Genomic DNA, 19,667 nt, shown 5'->3' on the forward strand with positions numbered 1-19,667 from the left:
TTTTTCAATAAACTTGATGTTAATGACTATTATTACACAGTAGGCTATGTGCGTGTTTCTGGGTTATGGCATAAAAGGGAGGGGAATGAAGCTAAATGAGGACGTCTTTTTTTTTTCTTCCTTCCTAGCTCGCTCATTGCTCTTGAAGCTTATACAAACTTTATCTACCATACGTTATTGCCTACTCATTTCTGAACATGATGCCAATTGCTAAGGAGCAGGCTAACATCTACTTGGGTGGTGTGATATGGGATTGTGGCTTCCATTTTCACGTGACTCCTTATTGACTTCAGTGCTGTGCATGTCTAATACAAAGATGCCATTAAAGTGCCTGTGACACGAAAAAGCATGTTTATTTCATAATACACGCAGTATTTTATGCTCCTGAATGAAATGGACCACTTGGATGTGTGTGGAAGCGATCGCTATATTTTAGGGCTGTCAAACGATTAAAATTTTTCATCGAGTTAATCACAGTTTAAAAATTAGTTAATCGTAATTAATCACAATTCAAACCATCTCTAAAATATGCCATATTTTTCTGTAAATTATTGTTGGAATGGAAAGATACAAGACGGATATATACATTCAACATACTGTACATAAGTACTGTATTTGTTCATTATAACAATAAATCAACAAGATGGCATTAACATTAACATTCTGTAAAAAGCGATCCATGGATAGAAATACTTTTAGTTCTTAAAAGATAAATGTTAGTACAAGTTATAGAAATTTTATATTAAAACCCCTCTTAATGTTTCCGTTTTAATAAAATTTGTAAAATTTTCAATCAAAAAATAAACTAGTAGCTCGCCATTGTTGATGTCAATAATTACACCATGCTCACTCATTGTGCTTAAACCCATAAAATCATTTGGACCCAAGCGCCAGCAGAGGGAGACAACAAACACAAGTAACAAGTGGCCATGACACTGTGCTGTCATTTTAATCTGTTTGAGCGGGGCATGTGCGTTAATTGCGTCAAATATTTTAACGTGATTAATTTAAAAAATTAACGGTTAACGCAATAATTTTGACAGCCCTACTATATTTATTTATTTCGTTTTTTGAATCCCGCGCCATGAAAATGAGTGACTGCCGGCGACAGTCTCGAGTTGAGAAAGACAGCGACGTAACGTGTACGGAGGAAGGAGTCCTTTTCACTATACAGCCGTACTGTTGTATAAGAAGGACTAAGGATTCAGCTGATTTTGCGGATTAATATGTTTATTTTTTCGCATCACGCCAGCCAAACGGCTGCAGAAAAATCTTGCTGTATGAAGGAGAGGCGTGTGCGACTTTTTGGGGTTTCAAAAGGTCACCGGTGGATATTGGCCAAAACAAGCCCTACTGCTGTGGGACTACAGGACTTACGAGGAAGTGAGTAAACATCGTGTTTTGTATTATGTCAGATAATGAGATCATTTTAATACGGAGGTGGCTTGCATTTTGTGGCTGACATGCTCCTTGTCCACTCCGCCGACGACCGGCGGCTTGTCACACATCCCCTCGCCGGGCGAGCACTATACTCGGCTTTTGCCCTCTTGGTGTGCCCGGTGTGCTGTCAAATTTTCCACCCGATCAGAAATGGCAACTTTTGTGTTAAAAATAGCTGCGAATACAGCGATTACAAAGTAAACACGACAAACTTTCTTTAAATAAAGGACTACTTACATTTGATCATGAATGGGCATGTAAAAAGCTCTCCTCACACATTAGCAACATTGTCCAGCTGCTTCCCCGGCGAGCTCTCCTGTCCGTCGTAGGGGAACCAACTGTAAATTGCTCTCCGCCGGGCGGTTTGACGATCGGCGAAGACAATCGACAACCCAGTCGTTATGTGAAATGATCCGGGCTAGTTATGTGTGATTTTCCGCTTCGAAGACTTTGAAGCATCACTCGGTTCGGTTTAGCGTGTCGGCTATCTGTCACGCCTCTTGGTTTGTTTACATTCTCCGATTTAGGTGGCATAAAATACTGTTCGGGAGGTGCGACAGTAAAGGTGAAGTCAACAGTTTTGACCATTATGGAGTAATTTTGCCATGTCGTACTGAATAAATTATCATTTCATATTCCATTTAGCACAAGACTGTTATTTGTCACGACCATGCCATTTATTTAGCCATTGGGGAAAAATATTTGGATAAAAAGAATATCCTGTAAAAATATTGGAGTACAGAGACTGAAACAATGACATTTTGCGGCTCTCTTCATCACCTTTTCCTCGTTCTGAATAATTCCCCCTCAATGGGCTGCATACTAAATCAGATGAAATGGTGACTCCGCTGACGTCATCCACCTGTTGGGGATGCTAGAGCCCTGTAATGGTAGGCGTGGCTAACCGGCAGATTAAAAGACTAATTTCTCGTCATCTGCGCTTTGCCAAATTGTTGTTTATAGTTGAATCGTCTCCAAATATGATTCTAATTCACATAATAATCCTATGTAAGACTTTTTTTCTCCTGTCGTACACACTTCAAGGAAGAGCTTTAACTTTATGGGGTAAACAGGGTGTATGCATCATTTTTGATCACTTGCATGTGGGACTTCCAATAGTGTCCCCTGACAAATGAAGACTGCAAATTACAGTTTAAAAGGACACCTCGCTAGTGCATTGCTGTTCTGGTAATAAGCTATTTCAAAGTTTTTAGACCAGTAATTAGACGGAGGAGGCCGCTTTATAATTTTCTATGCTGGAAAACACCTGCTCACTTTTGAAATAAGTTAATTCTGCAACAACTTTCACAAAAATACCCTTTTTTTTCCCCCAGCGTGTGATTGCTCAATTCATCATGTAGCTTCAGCCATCGCATAGCCTCCAAATCCCGGCCTTAGCGCGTCTTATTTGCCTTTTGACCTTCAACGATTGTCTCAATCTTAACTTGTGTGATGGACCATTAGCTGCCTGAGGTCCTTTAGCCCCCTTTAAACGGTGGCCCTAAGCCTCCGCCGCAAAGATGAAACGCTAGCTTAGCACGCGAGGCTGCTCTGCGAAGTACCGTAGAGTCATTTGGTATAACGGAGTCCTAAAAATAAAGCGCTTCTCGTCGAGGAACGTCTGACATTTGTTGATTTTGTCCCATTCTGTGACATTGTCAGACGGTGCTAATGATGACAATCGTATCGGTGACTCACGTCTAATTTAAGCTACGGAGTGCTCGTGTGGGTGAGTAAGTACTGTGTATACTGTAGGGCGCTTGTTTGTCAAACAACGGTCATAGATCTAAACTTCCAAAGAATAAGGTAACATTGCAGACCTTCTGGGAAGGCTATTGGATGATCTGTCAGTAAAGCGATGACATGCGCTAGGGGTCCGTGCCCATCCCCCGCCATTGACTGGCATGTTAATCACTGATGGAAAATGCTTTGAATGACACGCTAAGCCCGTACTTCTCACTAATCCGCCGCCTTTCGTTCGTAGAAAGACACCGACTGGATAAATGCGCGTGTATAACCCTTACGCTTTCTCTGTTTGTTGATAGACCGCTCATTTGTTTTTGTTTGATCGACAGCATAGAAGACATCTGAAGGTCGCTTTGGTGAAGTTTAGAGTATGCGCCAAAGTGCTCCCTCAACTACTAGAACTAACTGAACACGTTAACAAATAGGAATCATCTGCCGCACACGCTTTGCATTCTATTGATACGTGAACCAAATATAGGTCCGAGCAACGTGAGGATCAAATTTATAATCGCAACATTAATACCAATCGTGTCACTGGTGCCAATGCGAAAGGTTTGCTTTTATTCATTAAAGGTCATCAGGGGCTCACGGTGTGATGGATTTACACCGTTCAAAAATATTCTTCTGATTACATGCTGTTTCTGTATAATTGACAGTCGCTTAGACGACGGTAGCCACAAATACTTAATCAACCTAGAGAAAGTCATTTTTAAAAGCAGAGTTATCAGGTCTTCTAAGAGCATTTTTAAGGAAAAGGAAGAGGCATAACCGGAGTTTAAGGGGGGGCCTGGTGGGCGAAAAGTGTCATTGCATGTAGCTGACTTTCCTATATATGTTTTTAAAATTAAGAGTTTTCCAGTAAAATATGGTATATAAAAGTTGTAAAGCAATAAAACAACAACAAAAATGAATGAAACGAACAAAAAAAGATATTTTTATAATGGGTCAAAGTTTGTATGAACCATATTCCTGATTTGTGTTATTATTGTCATTTTACTCCTTGCCATTTGGGGCTGTCAAATGTTTCTTTCCGCTGACCTGAAGTCAGCCTCGGTACACTTAAAATGACAGCTAATCGTGACACAGGGGTCGGCAGTTAGGAAGGCAAAACAGTTTTTGACCGTGGCTTAGTGCATTGTGCTCGAAAGGAATGTACTCATTTTGTTTGTTTGTGGACTCGCCGTGTATGTATCGCTTCTTCAACTGCACTGGGCGCACATCATCACAAAGTTATTCTACGAACTGATCATGTGACTAGCACCTTAGACGGTCATTTGCTTTGCTCGGCCAAAACCACCTGAGGACCGAAGAGGCAAGATGATTATACGTAATCTTTTCAAACCAAAGCTTTCAAAAGCGACAACAACTACTGAGCAAGAACCAAGGAATAAAAATGTGGACCATGAAACGCCAGAGACCACCTTCAAAATGGTGAGCAGTGGTTCAATTTGCCCCACTAAGACGCTAGTTGTACAACAGAGCCACCACCGGTGTCTTGCCAATGTAGTTACCCCCATCAAAAATTGTTACCCCCTGGCTGTGGCAGTACACACACACGCGCACACACACACACATTAGTTATGAGTTATGTCAACTTAAACAATTAATTGAAGCAATAAAAGAACCACAGTTATATATTTTGGACATCGACGTTTATTAAACTGGAGAAACGACATACAGGACTTGAATTACAGTAATAACAGTTATAAGTCATCCTACAAGTAAAACAGTAAAACATTGCCTTTTTTACGTTCAGCACTTTTGTGATGTTATACGACAGAAAAAAAAAACTTTTTTTTTTTTTGATGGATGGGCCATGTTATAAAACCTCGGAGAGAACTACATCAACCAAAACATGCAAATCAGCGCAGCGCAGTGGCTCCGCCCAGGGGGTACAATTTTTTGACGTGGGTAACCACATTGGCACAACACCGGCGGGCGTACTTTATTCAATGGATGACGATCTTGGCGAAAAGTATAGCTGTCCTAAGCAGCCTGATTTTGAATTCCCCTCAAGAATGATGGGAAACAAAAAATGCTCATTTTCAACTTATTATATTCTTGTAAGTTAATTTTATTGCTGACACTACATTTCGGGGTCATCAACATGTTGTGCCCCCCCAGCCCCAAAAGTCAAACTCCGCCTATTGGCAGAGGTGGACATATTTGATTTGAAATGGAAGGAAAATGAGAAAAAGACAACATGTCAAAGTGAGTTAGTGAACAGAAAGTAAAAAGTCCAGTGGTTTAGTGCCAGTTTAAGTAACCTTGAAAGGTTGTTGATCTGTTTCTGGAGTTTGAGTACTGTAAGTCGGAAAATTGCTCTGTGTTTCATGTTAAAACTGTTCATTTTTGGAGCAACTGTAGTTTGTCTATCACAATGGATGAGATCATTTTAATTTTGTGCTGTTCCCCTTCTGTTTTTTTTGGGGGGGGGCAGGTCACAGACAAACTATTATCTATTTTTGGCCATATTCATAGTATACCCTAGGGCAGTTTGCTTCTTTGTATATACAGTAAGAGAAATTCAATGCTCCAGGTGAGGTTTGAACTCACAACCTCGGCATTGCTCTGCAGTTTACTGTCTTATAAGTACCGCGCGCTAACCGATTGCGCCACTGGAGCATTGCCAAGGTCTGTGGTATGGAGAATTCGGCTACGGGGCTTCCGTTCCTCAGAATGTTTCATGCCATGAAAACTGCTCAAGCGGCCTCAATTGAAAACAACCATATGATGACATCTCATTTCCATTTGTCATTTTCTGCACCGTACTCTCACTAGCATGGATCGGTCACTCGGTCACCCCTGAATGGGGATGACATGCGGCGCCGGTAACTGATAACCGTCATTATTGGGCGTCGTGCAAAATATGTCATAATGGCGGTTCCCCCGCTACGATAATTGAGTGAGATGTTGGCTAACGGCCGTCTCCGGCTGAAGCGTTGCTATGGTGTCTGCAATTGACAAAATTTGCCGTCTAATTTGAACACCAATTTCTATGCCGTCTCATTTATTAATGAAGCGCTGTGATTGTCACAACTTCTCTGAAATATCTGTGTCGATAGAAGAGATTTCACTCGTAGCTGGTAATGAGGCATTCTTTTTTGTTTTGTACTTTATCTGATATCCGGTTGCAGTCACGTCAAAGGGAATTGTTGCTAATGGCAGCTCGCTCTTATTTCTTTATTCCAAATGTACGGTATATCATCTCTTCAACATCCACATTTAGGACTGACTCCCGAGACACGCTGTATATCACAGTATGACTAAGTATAGACTTGATATAACATCCGGTGACCCTCTTGTCACCACTATGTCCACTTAGAGTATCTGTGACACTATTCTAGGAGTAGGCCAGCCACAACAAGTACAACAACATTGTGTAACACACTGACCCACTGACGTGTTTATCTCATCTTTACTAGCTCCACTGCTAATGAACTCACTAGCTGGCATTGACTGTGATGGACGAACCGAATCTGCTTTCAAAAATACTAGAAACTGCAATTTCTGGAGAAATCACGATGGGGCTTTGCTGTGATAGATACAGATCTGGACACGTCCTGTTGATGTCAGGTCACTTACTGTTGATTTGGGGACATTTAGGGGACACTTACTGTTGCATGGCTGGCAATGGCATCGACTTACATAAGTGCCAGTTGAATGTCAACAGGCTGTTTTGGAGGCTTTTTGGTCAAAAAGCACAACCACACAGGTTTTTCTGTCATTAAAAACGAATGGAAAATTTTGGACGTAAATGGCTGTCAATGGCATCGACTTACTTGGGCGCCAGTTAAATGTCAATGGGCTGTCATGGTAAATGGGAAATTTGGACATACATGGCTGTCAATGGCGTTTGAAGGAATCTGACCTTTTAGCCAGATTGTCGGAATCATGACAGCCGAACAGCCGGACCCGCGCTGGCGCGGCTCCAACAACCCGGGCCGGCAAGAACCCGACAACCCGGCCAAAAGGCCAAACTCCGCACGTTCACCTTAGTCTTAACCCCTTGTACTGAGTCAATTTTGACAGCTGGGAAAAGGCTTCGAAGCACAAGCTGACAATTTATTCTGAGTCGACAGCAATCATACAGCAAAGGGACCCAGGCGAGGATTCAGGGTCACCATATCACAAGTCAGCAAAAGGTTCCCGAGAAAAAATGACAACGACTAGTTAAACATTCAGTCTTTTTGAAGGCTCTCGCGGGGCAGGCTGTGGGCAGAAGAAGGATGTGTTCGGGCGTTGTTTAGGATTATTGTCTGTTTTTGATTAGACAGGAGGATTTGAGACTTACTGTTGTCAGGGCAACGAGGGTTGTGGATTTTGCCACCTCAGCGTCAAAGGGGCTCTTGGAGTCTTATCAGTCGTGTTATCAGATAGATATCGGGCGTTCTTCGGTGTTCCTTGTGTTGGGACAGGGCGTCCCGCCATTTGTTCTGGACTGTCCGGGAGAACTGATTGCGAGAGTTGGTGGTGCAGACGTGAAATTAATTAGAAATGAATAAGACCATTTTTGGCAAATTTGGGGGGAACCGTGAGTTTTTGGCAAATAAAAACTTTTATGCCTCTTACCGTCCTGGAATTTTGATGTGTAAATGATGCGATTTGGTCAAAAATTGTAGATCGATAGATACATTTTGGGGAAAAAAAAAAAATTATTGAAAAAAAAACAATTTTGTGGGGTCCTTCGAAAAATTCCCTGCGTTGTGCAAAACCTCCGGTCATTTTGATATTTGAACGCTGACGGTCGGTCAAATGGTTTTGGGCTGTGCGGCGTGCTGAAGAAATGCCATTCCAATAAAAAAGGCATTTTACTATCTAGGCCTTGCAAAGCCTCATCTAATAACAGTATCCTATACATTGACCACGCACCGTAACTTTGGCAAATTACCACATGATCAATGCAAAAACAGCTCATTTTTAGAGCATGTCTGTGTTGTTTATCAACGTCAGTAAGTCATGACTACGTTCGGAAACTTATCCAAAAACGTGTAGCCCTGGTGTCCACATATGTGGATGTCCTTATATTAACATATTAGTGTGGCCGACATTACTCAAAAAGCCATGTCCACATATGATCAGCCTTATACAGTAGCATAATTACCCAAGTCATTTTATGGCCAAATTGTGACATTTGCCTAACTTTATGCATCTTTCAATTCAGCATAATTCTGCTTCTATCCTTGACCAATCACAACACCAAAATAATATCAATACTAAAAGGCCAAATTTGTTTTCAAACAAATGTTTTTTCTTGTTTTCCCAAAACCAGTGAAATACAGTTGAGGCAATTATGCTATGAGGCCAGCGATATGTGGAAGCTAGGTATCAATTCTTATGATTCAGGGCGAGGCTTTAAGGCGTTCATTATGATGATGAATGAATTCAAAACAGAAAAAAAAACAGGCATAAATAATCGCAGTCGAAACGGATTGGTCGTCTGGCCGATGAGTTTAATGAGTGCCCCACAAGCATCGTGTTAAATTGCAAGTTTGATTCGTCCACATTTTCCAAATATGAACCAGTCGATTGTTTATGAGTGTATGCAGTATGTTCAACAAAGCAAGCAGGTAGCAATTGCGTCCATGATTCCAGCAGCAAGTTTAACATCTAATCAATGAAATTGCACCTTGTCCTCTGTCGCTCCCTCGTTCAACCTTATTTCCTCTTCTAATGGAAGATGAGCAGGAGAAACATAAAGAAGGACGTGAAATACTAATGTCGCTTTAACAAGAAGTTAGTAAAGGATGCGTGTTAGCCCAAATGAGTCATTTGTGTGTTGTTTAAAAGTGAGGCAAAGCTGTTGTGATTCACCACGGCTCCATCAACCTCCTCCTCTTTTGACTCATCCACTTTGCTATTTCTTTGTGTGTTTGTTTTCGCTAGTGGGGTAGCAATCAAGGGCCCACGCGTCATCACCATGACAACACTGACATCCTTTTTCAGGGTATTGTACTAGGGCTGCAGCTATCGAATATTTTAGTAATCGAGTAATCGACTGAAAATTCTATCGATTAATCGAGTAATCGGATAAAACAAATATATTTTCAGGTGAAGAGCAATTATAGATATACATGAGAAAACAAGACATTTTATCATTTTCAGTCAATCAATGTCTTTATTTTTGATGTATATTGTTGAAAACAGCCAACAATTGCATCTCAGATGTAACTAGAATGAAAAAAAATGACTAATTCACTGCTTTCACTCAAAAAACCTTTAGATCTTATTTTTAAAAAGTATATAGGATTTTGAGCTTTTGCACTGTTCAAAATAAATGTATGATACAGGCTGTATTGGAGCACATTAGGGACTAGTGCTACTTGGTGTTTTATCCAGCAATGACGACTGAGCTAAAATTGATAGTTAGCATTATTGAGTTTTTATTTGACACCCTCATCACTCCACAACGCTATGTTATGTTAAAGCCTGTATGTAAGACACGTTAGCCACGCATCGAAAGTGGTCTTAATTAATTTAAACCTTGCCCTCCGCAGGGCTAACGTAAGGTGAGCTAGTAGTGACATTACGTTAATCTTATATATTAGCGCTTAGCGCTCTACTGCTTTAAGATGGCGGCTGTTTGCTAACGCTGCCCAGACGCGGCCTAGTCTGTCAATGTGCATCTAGTTCAACATACATGTGATCTCTATGAGACTCATTGGACGCTACCTGCAACTAACGTAGCATGTGCGGGCTAGTATTTAGCAACGTCGGCGTCGTTTGTAGCGGTTGTCGGCTGCAGTAAGTTTTTTTTTTTTTGCTTCTTCCTCTACGCACGTGACATCAGCGCGTTGTCCCGCATTAAAAGTAGTCCGAGCAAAAGGTGATGCTTAGAGCTGTCAAAATAAACGATTACTCGAGGTGAACAAAATTACTCGGATCAGTTTTTAAACTCGAGTTACTCGAGTTGCTCGAGTATTCGTTTCAGCTCTATATTGTACACATGACCGCGACAAAACAATCAGGTTTGTCCTGGTCGAAATCACTGTGATATACTTGCCGGGTCAGTAGGAGGCAATGTCACTTCATAAAGACGCACGGAGAGTGTCGCCATTATAGATAACACTTTACTATCACGATTATCATGAAAAGAATTAGCGTGGTTACCTGTATAACCATACCAATGCAAATAACAAGTTTACTTTTCAAGTTTTTATTTGTGAAAACTATTTGCTGTTCGTACGGACGGACAGAAATCCCTTTTCTGTACTCATTCTGAAATATTCCAAGGTGCGGCTGAAGCCCAGCTAAATGACTGGTGTTGAGAAACGTTCATGCTAATTGCAAAGTAAGTTGAACATGGGTTGCAAGTAAAAGTCACGGAGAGTCTGCGCTGCATGTGCACGTAGTGTATTCAATGTGTTCTTTTTTTTTACCGTAGTCATTAGGGCCCGACCACCAACTGGCTAGTTGGATCGTCCCCAAAATTGGTGAAACTGTTCATGAGACATCTGCGATCTTAAGTTATCTAAATGGTGAGTTTACATTCACAGGCCTGACACAGACGTAGTGAACTGACCAGAGATTGTTGCATCTGTCCAGCGCCCTTCCTCTGGATAGCAGTCCTGCTCTTGCAGGCTCAAACTCGTTGTGTTTGTTCACGTTTCGTCTTCACATGTTTTATCAGGTTCGAGGTATTGAAACTGGCCGATTTAACTCCACATCTCGAAACTTTCAGGCCAAAAATCTTGCACGCAGCCATTGATTTTAATTGATTTCTATTTTGAAATATTTCCCGACCGCCGCCATGTCGCCCATGTCATTGGTCAGAAGTGGCTATTGGCCCGTTCTCATTGGTCTGGAGCAGGCCAATAGCGATAGCTGTTTGGTGTTCACGTGTCATCACACAACACAGAGACAAAGTGTAGTGAGCGCCAGGAGAAAAAAAAAAAGGCTGCGGTCAAATGTTATAATAATGGACCGGTAAATGGTATCGGCGCCGTCTTTGTTGGTACTCGCCGATACCGATACCACCATTTTGGGCCGGATCGGCGCCCCCTGCCGATACTAGTATCGGTGTCGGAGCATCTTTAGCACCAACTAGTGGCAACAGAAAGTCACTCATTATACCTATACATGTCCAGTTCTTTTCAGGTTGGTCATTGTAGTTTCAAGACCTTTTGTAATACTACATTTTAAGGTTCATGTCAACCTTAAGACTAACACTAAAATTAAAATGGCTGCCAAAAACAACACTGCGTCCATTACAATAGTGCAATGATTTATTGAAATTTTCACGCTTTTTTTCGCGACGTACCGATTACATTCTGCTGGATTGAAACTGAATTTTCTTCTTGGTCTTGACTCACAAAACGTCTAAAAACTCATGTAATGTATTTTAATAAAGTACTTTCTTGAGTGGCCCTTTGAAACGTCTCCACTTTTCTTTTAATTAGGATTGACGTGTCAATAAAGTCGTTGATGTGTGCCAAGGACGCGCGCCGTGCACGCTCGCAATTAAAAAGGGCACCTAATTGCTGCTATTTCCGGCCGGTGCGGCGGGAGAACGCCCCGTCTATTAGAGGGAAACCAGAACGCTCCGGTGAAGTGGGCCAAGGTCACGAGCGCCGCTCCTTTTCCAGGCGTCGCGCCGACACTCCACGTACATTAGCATAAACGCCGACCTGGGAGTAGGCTTTTAGCGCGGCAAAAAGTGGCCGTCAAGTCGTTTATGTAATAAGTCTCCCGGGCGGGCTGCAGAAGTGCCCTCGTTGCTCATTACGCAGCCTGGTAAAAGGCCTCAGCACGCTTCTCACACTATACCATCGTGAAAAAAACTTTTACTGTGGTACATATAAACGCAGCGAGCATCTGATCTGTTATTGAGCTCTGCTTATTGACAAAAACATATGATAAAACTGTCATACAGTACGTTTTCAGCCATTTTGCATCTTCTTGACATTACAGAACCATTTGAAAATCTCACCGCATCGGAGATGAACTCACGACCGATTTCTTCTTTTTGACGTAAGTATTAGACTCTCTTGGACAGGAGGAGAAAGAGCACCAATTCTATTGCTTTGACACCACCAGGTGGCCACAGGAATCCTCTTGAAGTGAGCTGAGGAGCTTCATTAATACAAAAGTGATCCTTTTCCACAATCTAGGATTTTTTGGTGTGTTACTCAAAACACTCAAGCTATGGAATTCACCCAAAATGCTAACTGATTTAGTTATATCATACAGTACTTTGTAGAGCTGAAACGAATCCTCGAGTAACTCGAGTTTAAAAATAGAGCCGAGTAATTTTATTCGCCTCAAGGAATCGCTTAATTTTGCCAGCTCTAAACATCACGTTTTTGCACGGGGTAGTTTTAATGCAGGACAACATGCTGATGTCATGGGCGTAGAGCAGTGACGTGCGGTAAGGTTCATGGTTGGTGAGGCACTGACTCCTTTAGTGTCAGATTTCCAAATATATAAACCAAAAAGGGTAGCTTATTCAATTGGCTACTGTTTATTTCATATCTCATCAGCATTCTTCACAAAACGCGCACACGGTACATATTATGGATACGTAAAAGTAAGAAAATAACATGCATTTGCTCTACACCCTCAATGTGTTGGCCGTCGCAATTCTATAATTCATGCAACATAAATGAGAGTAAAGAGTGGTGTACAAAACCACAGAATTCAATTCTGACCTTTAGTGAAATATTCAGTTGTTTTTAAAACTTTTAATTCTGATACTTTAATCAATTTATTACAGCTTGCTAAACAAAAAGTGTGAAAAGAAAAACAAAGGATATTTTATTTAAGTCCGAAATTTAATTTTTAAATATTCTATTGTATTTTTCTTAGTCTAAGCTCTTTTTTTTTTTTTTTTAATAAGATTGAAATGAAAACTGTTTGTGGTCTTGCGCCTGTCCTTCACCACAAAAACCGGCGTTACTTTGGAAGGGCATAGGTTTGGTCTCAACATTCGTAGGGACGATATAACAGCATAACCTGCATGTAGGTACACTTTTTGCTGGGGACGGGACATTAATAAGACCAAACAGATTGGATGAAGGGGGCAAAGGGCCACATTTCTCATGTATATGAACCTCATTAATTAATAGGCAAAAATGATCAATGCAAAATAAATCCTTATCTACTGATAATAAAGTTTACGTGCATTGGTTCAGATGATACACTGTTCGATTCAAACCTTTGTTTTCAAAAAATACTAAAGAAACATTTTGAAAACTTCCTGAATAAATGTCTGGTTTTTATTAGCAAACATAAACATAATGAAAATAATACACTTAATAATGGTAGGGTCAATTCTATCCTTACAACATATGGAACTATTGAAAGATCTAAATTCTCTATATAACTGAACATTATATCAAGCAAAAAAGGCAAGGTTGCTTAAAAGTTGGTGGGGACAATTTTAGCATCCTGAAAAGTTGGTAGTGTTATGTCCCTACCGTCCCTATGCAAACCTACGCCCTTTTTGTAAAAGTCCTCCTTATTTTCCTTTACTTTAAAAAGGCTCTCCGCCTCAATGGAGAGGATTGCTTCAATTAGATCGTTCTGTGTTCTATTTGACAAGCCAGAAAACACAGTGGATGTGTCCAAATGTCTAGCTAACCTTTCATCTTTCTCAGCAAAACCATGTAATCGTTCTACAGAAATGCCACGTTTAGAAGAGCTTACACGCTCATCGTTACCACGAAATGTTAACTCCTGTTTAGCTAGGATGCAGGGTGCATTAATGAGGTCTTTCAAACTCTTTCGGTTTTCCTTTACCTTGGCATTGTGGATGCTACCGTTGAGCTTCCGCTGTTCGTCAAAGCCAAATCGATCCTTGAGCTTCCAAAAGTTTTTAAAGCAATCAGGCTTTAAATGTGAGTGGCCGAGCTCTCATGTTTGCTAAGGCTTCGTGGTAGTTTTTTAATGTCACAATATCTCGTGTTAGTCCAGACATTGGCACAAGTTGAGAAGAAAAGGCAGGGAAAGCAGCAAAGGCGATTTTTCGAAGGACAGCCACATAGCCAGTCTTTTCGGGTGTACCAGTCCGTTAGAAAAGCGCGAGTTATCTTCTGTCCCGTAGTTTGAAGCAAACCTTTTAGCTCCGGTGTTGTTAATCGCGTCCGCTTTTGACGGAAAGTCCAGTTTCACGTACGCCCCCTTTCAGTGCGGCAGAGTACTATCTGCCGCAACCTGTGCCTTTTCACTGCGGTTTTATTTCCCATCAGCAAAACTAAATATGTCGCTAACAAACATTAAACTTTAAGGGTTAAAGACATTAGCCAGACTGTGGAAAATCAGGTCAAATAAACAAACGTATCTGGAAACATTATAATGGCGACATGCAGATGTACGGCAACCAGCGCGCTCCAATTCCATGTATCAACCCAGTTTGTTATGGATTGCGCAATCAGAGGTGAGGCTTTACTCGTTGCTGCCGCACCTCTCGTTTCATTTCGTTATTTGAACAGGAAATGGGCAAATTCAGCGATTTTGACTATAGAAAATGTTTGAAATGAGTCATACATTAAGAGCAATGGACAAATATTAATATAAATTTGATGCTATAATTATTTTTTTGTCATGATGACAGGTGAGGCTCTGCCTCACCTGCCTCCCCTGACCGCACGTCACTGGCGTAGAGGAAGAAGCAATAATACAATAATACTGCAGCCTAAAGCTGCTACAAACTATGCTATCGTTGCTACAAACTACGCCCGCATGATGCTACGGTGGTAGCATCTGTTGCGTCTCATAGATATCACATCTATATGGAACGAGATGCGCAATGAGACTCACCGGCATTAGTAAACAGCCGCCATTTTAAAGCAGTAAACTTCTCAGCCCTAATAAATAAGATCAACGTTACTGTTCCTTGCTAACGTAACTTTAGCCCTGCGGAGGGCTAGGTTTCTATTAATTATGACTACTGTTCATGCATAGCTAACGGGTCTTTCATACAGGCTTTATTTAATCTGTAAAAACACAGCGCTGTAGAGTGATGAGCTTGTAAAATAAAAACATAATAACGCTAACTGTCAATTTTAGCTCAGTGGTCATTGATGGATAAAACACCAAGTAGCACTGGTGCCTTATGTGCTCCAATACCGCAGGTATTATCCATTTATTTTGAGCACTGCAAAAACTAAATCCTATCAGGACTTTTAGACAATTTAGACAAACTTAAAAACGGAAATTCAATTGAAACACGTGGGAAAAACACAAACTTTTAAGTGATGCGTGTTATCAAGCGTAATGACAGTTTTAGGTAAGAAATTAAGATTTTTTATTTTTTTTACAAGATGTAGAAGTTTTTTGAGTGAAAGCCGTGAATTTGTTGTTGTTGTTTTTCTTTCTTTCTAGTCACATCTGAGATGCAATTGTTGGCCATTTTCAACAATGTACATTGAAAATAAAAAAATTGAGTGTATGAAAATAGTTGAATCTTATGTACATTTATAATTTCTCTTTACCTAAAAACATGTTTAATCCGATTACTCGATAAAATTTTCAGTCACATGCTCGATTACTAAAATATTCGATAAGTGCAGCCCTAGTACTTTTTATCCCGATAGGTTATTGATATGCTTGTGCCAAGAATGGATATATCATTTTAAAAAGCTGTCCTTAAAGAACCAACAAAGAAGTTGCTGGTGAAATTTTCCACCAAAAAATGTTTATATTAAGGACACTCATTTGTTTGCTGCAACGATATAGCGTAGCTGTATTTGTTTAGAGAAATGTCGCACCGAAATCCTCTATTCTCATAGACTGAGGAAGACAATAGTTTTTGACAGATTGCCTGTGAAAGAGCAAAAAAATAAAGGTTTATATTTTTCCAATAGCTGGTTTACTTCTTTATTAGACTTAGTATTGTTGTACGGCCACATCGTTATCGTGAGCCTCGTACCGCAAATCGAATCGTACCGTGAGGTTTTTCGCCCTTAATGCCGTTTTTTTGTCTCTGCGGTGGACACTATTGGATGAATTTTGGGTAAAGAGCTCCTTCAGTTCCGCTTGTTCAGACCACGCCGGACTGGCTCGGCCCTCTGAGACCACAGTCCGCAGGCGAGAAAACAGGAGGCGGTTTAAATAAGACTGCACACAGGGACTCGCGCTATCAAAGGTGAGTGCGTGTGTTTGTCGGGACGTACGTACGGGAGGGCGGTGAGTTCAACGGCAACACACAGAGCTCCAATGTACGCCCTTCAAGGCTGTACTGTGCCTGGTGGGGCACAGGGCAAACCTCTGTGTGTTTTGGAAGTTGGGCTGGGCTGGGCTAGGCGCTGCGTTCAGGGACCGGTTGCGAAGTCGTGAGCTGACTGGACCCAGTGTGGAAGGAACAAAAATTCAAGAAATGACACCAGAGGTGGCTACCGTATTGCTCGCGGGTCAAATATACACTGTAGTACTGTTGTAACCGCAGGATATTTCATTCTAATTGTAGCTTAGGAAAGTTTTGGATTTTCTTTTTTTTGCGGGGGGGTCAGAGCTAATGAGGTAGAAGAGACAGCCAACATGTGACTCCTTTGGGTTAAGTCACAAAATATGGATATTAGTCACGGCTGTAATAGCTGAAAGAGAATGAATCAGATACAAAAGCAAAAAAAATGTCATTAGGCCAAACAATTTGAAGTCCATACATGAAATATAAAAAAATGAATGTTATATTCAAAACTCCAGCACCCCCCTGAATGCCTGTTGAATTTTTGTCACTTTGTCTTTAGACAAATTCTGCCTCCTCAGGAGAGGAATGGCATCTTTTCTGCGAAGCGCTGTGGACCTCATCCTCGGCCGTTTCGTCAGCACAAAAAAGCCACGGAAAGCAAAACGGGGGCAGGAGGGGAACAAATGTGAAGGATGGTCTCTTTACCTGGGGGGACAACAATTTATGGTTCAATTACGCCACGTGTCAAGCCGCCACGAGCTCGTGATGACTGCGCCTGAGCTCGGGGGAGATCAAGTCAACACGCTAACTAATGTAGCGCCGAGGGCAGTCGCTTCGTTCGACTCCAAAATGGTGAAGTCCCCTCATGAACGCGAGGTTGGGAATGGCTCCACTTCCTAACATTACACATCGTATCCGTCACGATCATCACAATTACTGTTGTATTGGTGCTGCTTCTAATTATTTTACGCTTTATCACAGCCAGCTAAGGAAAGTAAATAGTTTCCCTCCGATCGGTCACTGCTCTGACTGAACCCAGGCGTGTTCATTTTGTTCTTTACATGTCAATATGAGAAGTGTGCTTAGGCTAGGCGCTTAAAGTACGTTTGGCAGATTTTTGAAGATCTGAAAGACAAAGCTAATGCTGTTGCCTCTCTTGCATTATGTGCTTTCAGTGCAAGTAAGGCAATAAATGTTGTCCAACGGTATAAAGGATGCATAATAGTTCCGGTAGCAACCGAGTCATCCTTGACATCAATAGCGGCGTAGGACAATGTATCTGAGGCCGCGGCAGTAGCATTCCCGTCAATATCCGGCGGCGCGCTCAATAACGAGCCACGACGACGACATATCCTCGCCGCAGTTTGGACGTCATTCCGGGCCAATCGATACCACCGCGGAGGCGGGCGGCTGGGAGCTTTTCGACATCCCCTCCCTGCCACTTAACGATTCGGATAACCGCTATCACTTCCCGTGGTAGTGGGATAAGAATTCTGCTGGAAATGGGCTAACGAAACCAAGACTCATTGATGGTCAAAAGCAGCATATTACGCGGCGGCGTGGCGTTATCTGATTTGAACTCACTGGCTGCCGTCGACGGCAATAGGACACGAATCCATTTTTCTATCATTCGATCGCTGCCGGTCAAAAATGGACTGCTCATCTATTGCTGTCGATGGCACCGAAAGCATCCATTGCCAGTCATCCCGGTTCAAATTTGATTTCTGTGACTGTCAATGGCAGCCAGTGAACTTTGTAACTGCCTTCCAGTTATTCCCAGTGCCAGTTGTCGTCGCAGCACACTGAAGCCGTGTTAAGCACTTGGCAGCAGAAACACTTCACTGTGTGTGTGTTTGCTTAAGCATACACACTGAGGCCACTGTACAAGTGCAGGTAGAGAGGTGTGCCATTTGGAATGACTTCACCGAAGCCAAACACAGGCATCAGTGAAAAACATGATATGTTTTACTTAACTGTTTTTTGTATGCACCAAATGGCAAACTTTGTGTTGTCGTGCGAGGATTCAAACTTTAACACGGGACAAACTGTACCAGATTTTATGCTTGAAGGGAATCATATCTTTTCTCGTATTTACTGTTGGACTGTTTGTATTACTCATACACACCGCATATAAAATAAATAGCACTTATATCATAATTTAAGGAAAACAAGCTGAATATATTTGGCATAGGGCATAAGAGATACATGACACCTTATCACGGAAGCCCACCGTGTGCATCATGCGACTGGCTGAGCAAGATTGACACTGACAGGGAAAGACATCTACAAGCCCAAGTCTGCACCACCGACTGCCGCAATCAATTCTTCCGGACAGTCCAGAACAGATGGAGGGACATCTTGTCTTAAGGATAAACCCGCGACCGAGAAGTGAACTCTCAGCACTCACATTGCGCTGAGGTGGCAAAATCCACAACCCTCGATGCCCTGACAACAGTAACTCCCGAATCCTCCCGTCCAATCCACAAACAGACAGTAATCCTGTACAACGCCCAAACGCACCCTTCTTCTGCCCACAGCCCGCCCCGCAAGAGCCTTCAAAAAGCATGAAAGTTTAACTAATCGTTGTCATTTTTCTCGGGAACCTTTTGTTGACTTGTGATACGGTGACGTTGGAACGAGTCTGCCTCCTCGCCTGGGTCCCATCCAACAAGCCAAACATCACGCGGGTCACCAAATTGAAGGAATCTGACCTCTTAGCCAGATTGCCGGAATCACGTCAGCCGAACCGCCGGACCCGCGCTGGCGCAGGTCCAACGACCCGGGCCGGCGAGAACCCGGCCAAAAGGCCAAACTCGTACACCTCAGTCTTAACCCCTTGTACTGACTCCATTTTGAAAGCTGGAAAAAGGCTTCGAACCACAAGATGACAATTTATTCAGGTCGACAGTGATCAAACGGCAAGGCGAAACAGAAAGTTCCAAGGTAACCATATCGCAATTTTTTTAATATGGGTGTGTTAGAGAAATGCAAACAATCAAACAGTAAATACGAGAAAATATAATCAATCAGGGAATAGTATTAAGTGTGTTAGAGTAATACAAACAGTCGATCGGTAAATACGAGAAAAGATGCTATTCCCTTCATGCTTTATCGGTAAAGTGAACTATGACATTCAAATCAGAAGTTTAAAAAAATGTGCTCTTCCTAAGAAACTGAGATCTGAGATGGCCTCCCACAGGGCAAGCCGGTGTAGCGTGGCAGCTTCTGTTGGGTCTTTCCCCAGGCCGAGTGCTTCCTCCGGGGCATGCCGCTCAACTAGGCAGGGGTGGGCGGCCCTGAGGCGGGCTTCGTGCAGCTGTCGGACTTTGCTCTTTTTGTGCCTCCCCACTTTTTG

At 42.0% G+C, this 19,667-nt stretch overlaps 1 protein-coding gene and 1 non-coding gene across 2 annotated transcripts in view; both read right to left on the minus strand.

Annotated features, from left to right (window-relative positions):
* The window catches only part of znf385c (zinc finger protein 385C), a 153,361-nt gene that overhangs the window by 129,460 nt on the left and 4,234 nt on the right, over positions 1-19,667 (minus strand). The window lies entirely within an intron of this gene.
* Positions 5,718-5,811, minus strand: trnai-uau (transfer RNA isoleucine (anticodon UAU)). The gene is made up of 2 exons: positions 5,774-5,811; positions 5,718-5,753 (listed from the first exon to the last, which is right to left on the minus strand). It is a non-coding gene; the product is annotated as a tRNA-Ile (tRNA).

This window comes from Corythoichthys intestinalis, chromosome 16 (genome assembly GCF_030265065.1).
Source record: "Corythoichthys intestinalis isolate RoL2023-P3 chromosome 16, ASM3026506v1, whole genome shotgun sequence".
Lineage (NCBI taxonomy): Eukaryota > Metazoa > Chordata > Actinopteri > Syngnathiformes > Syngnathidae > Corythoichthys > Corythoichthys intestinalis.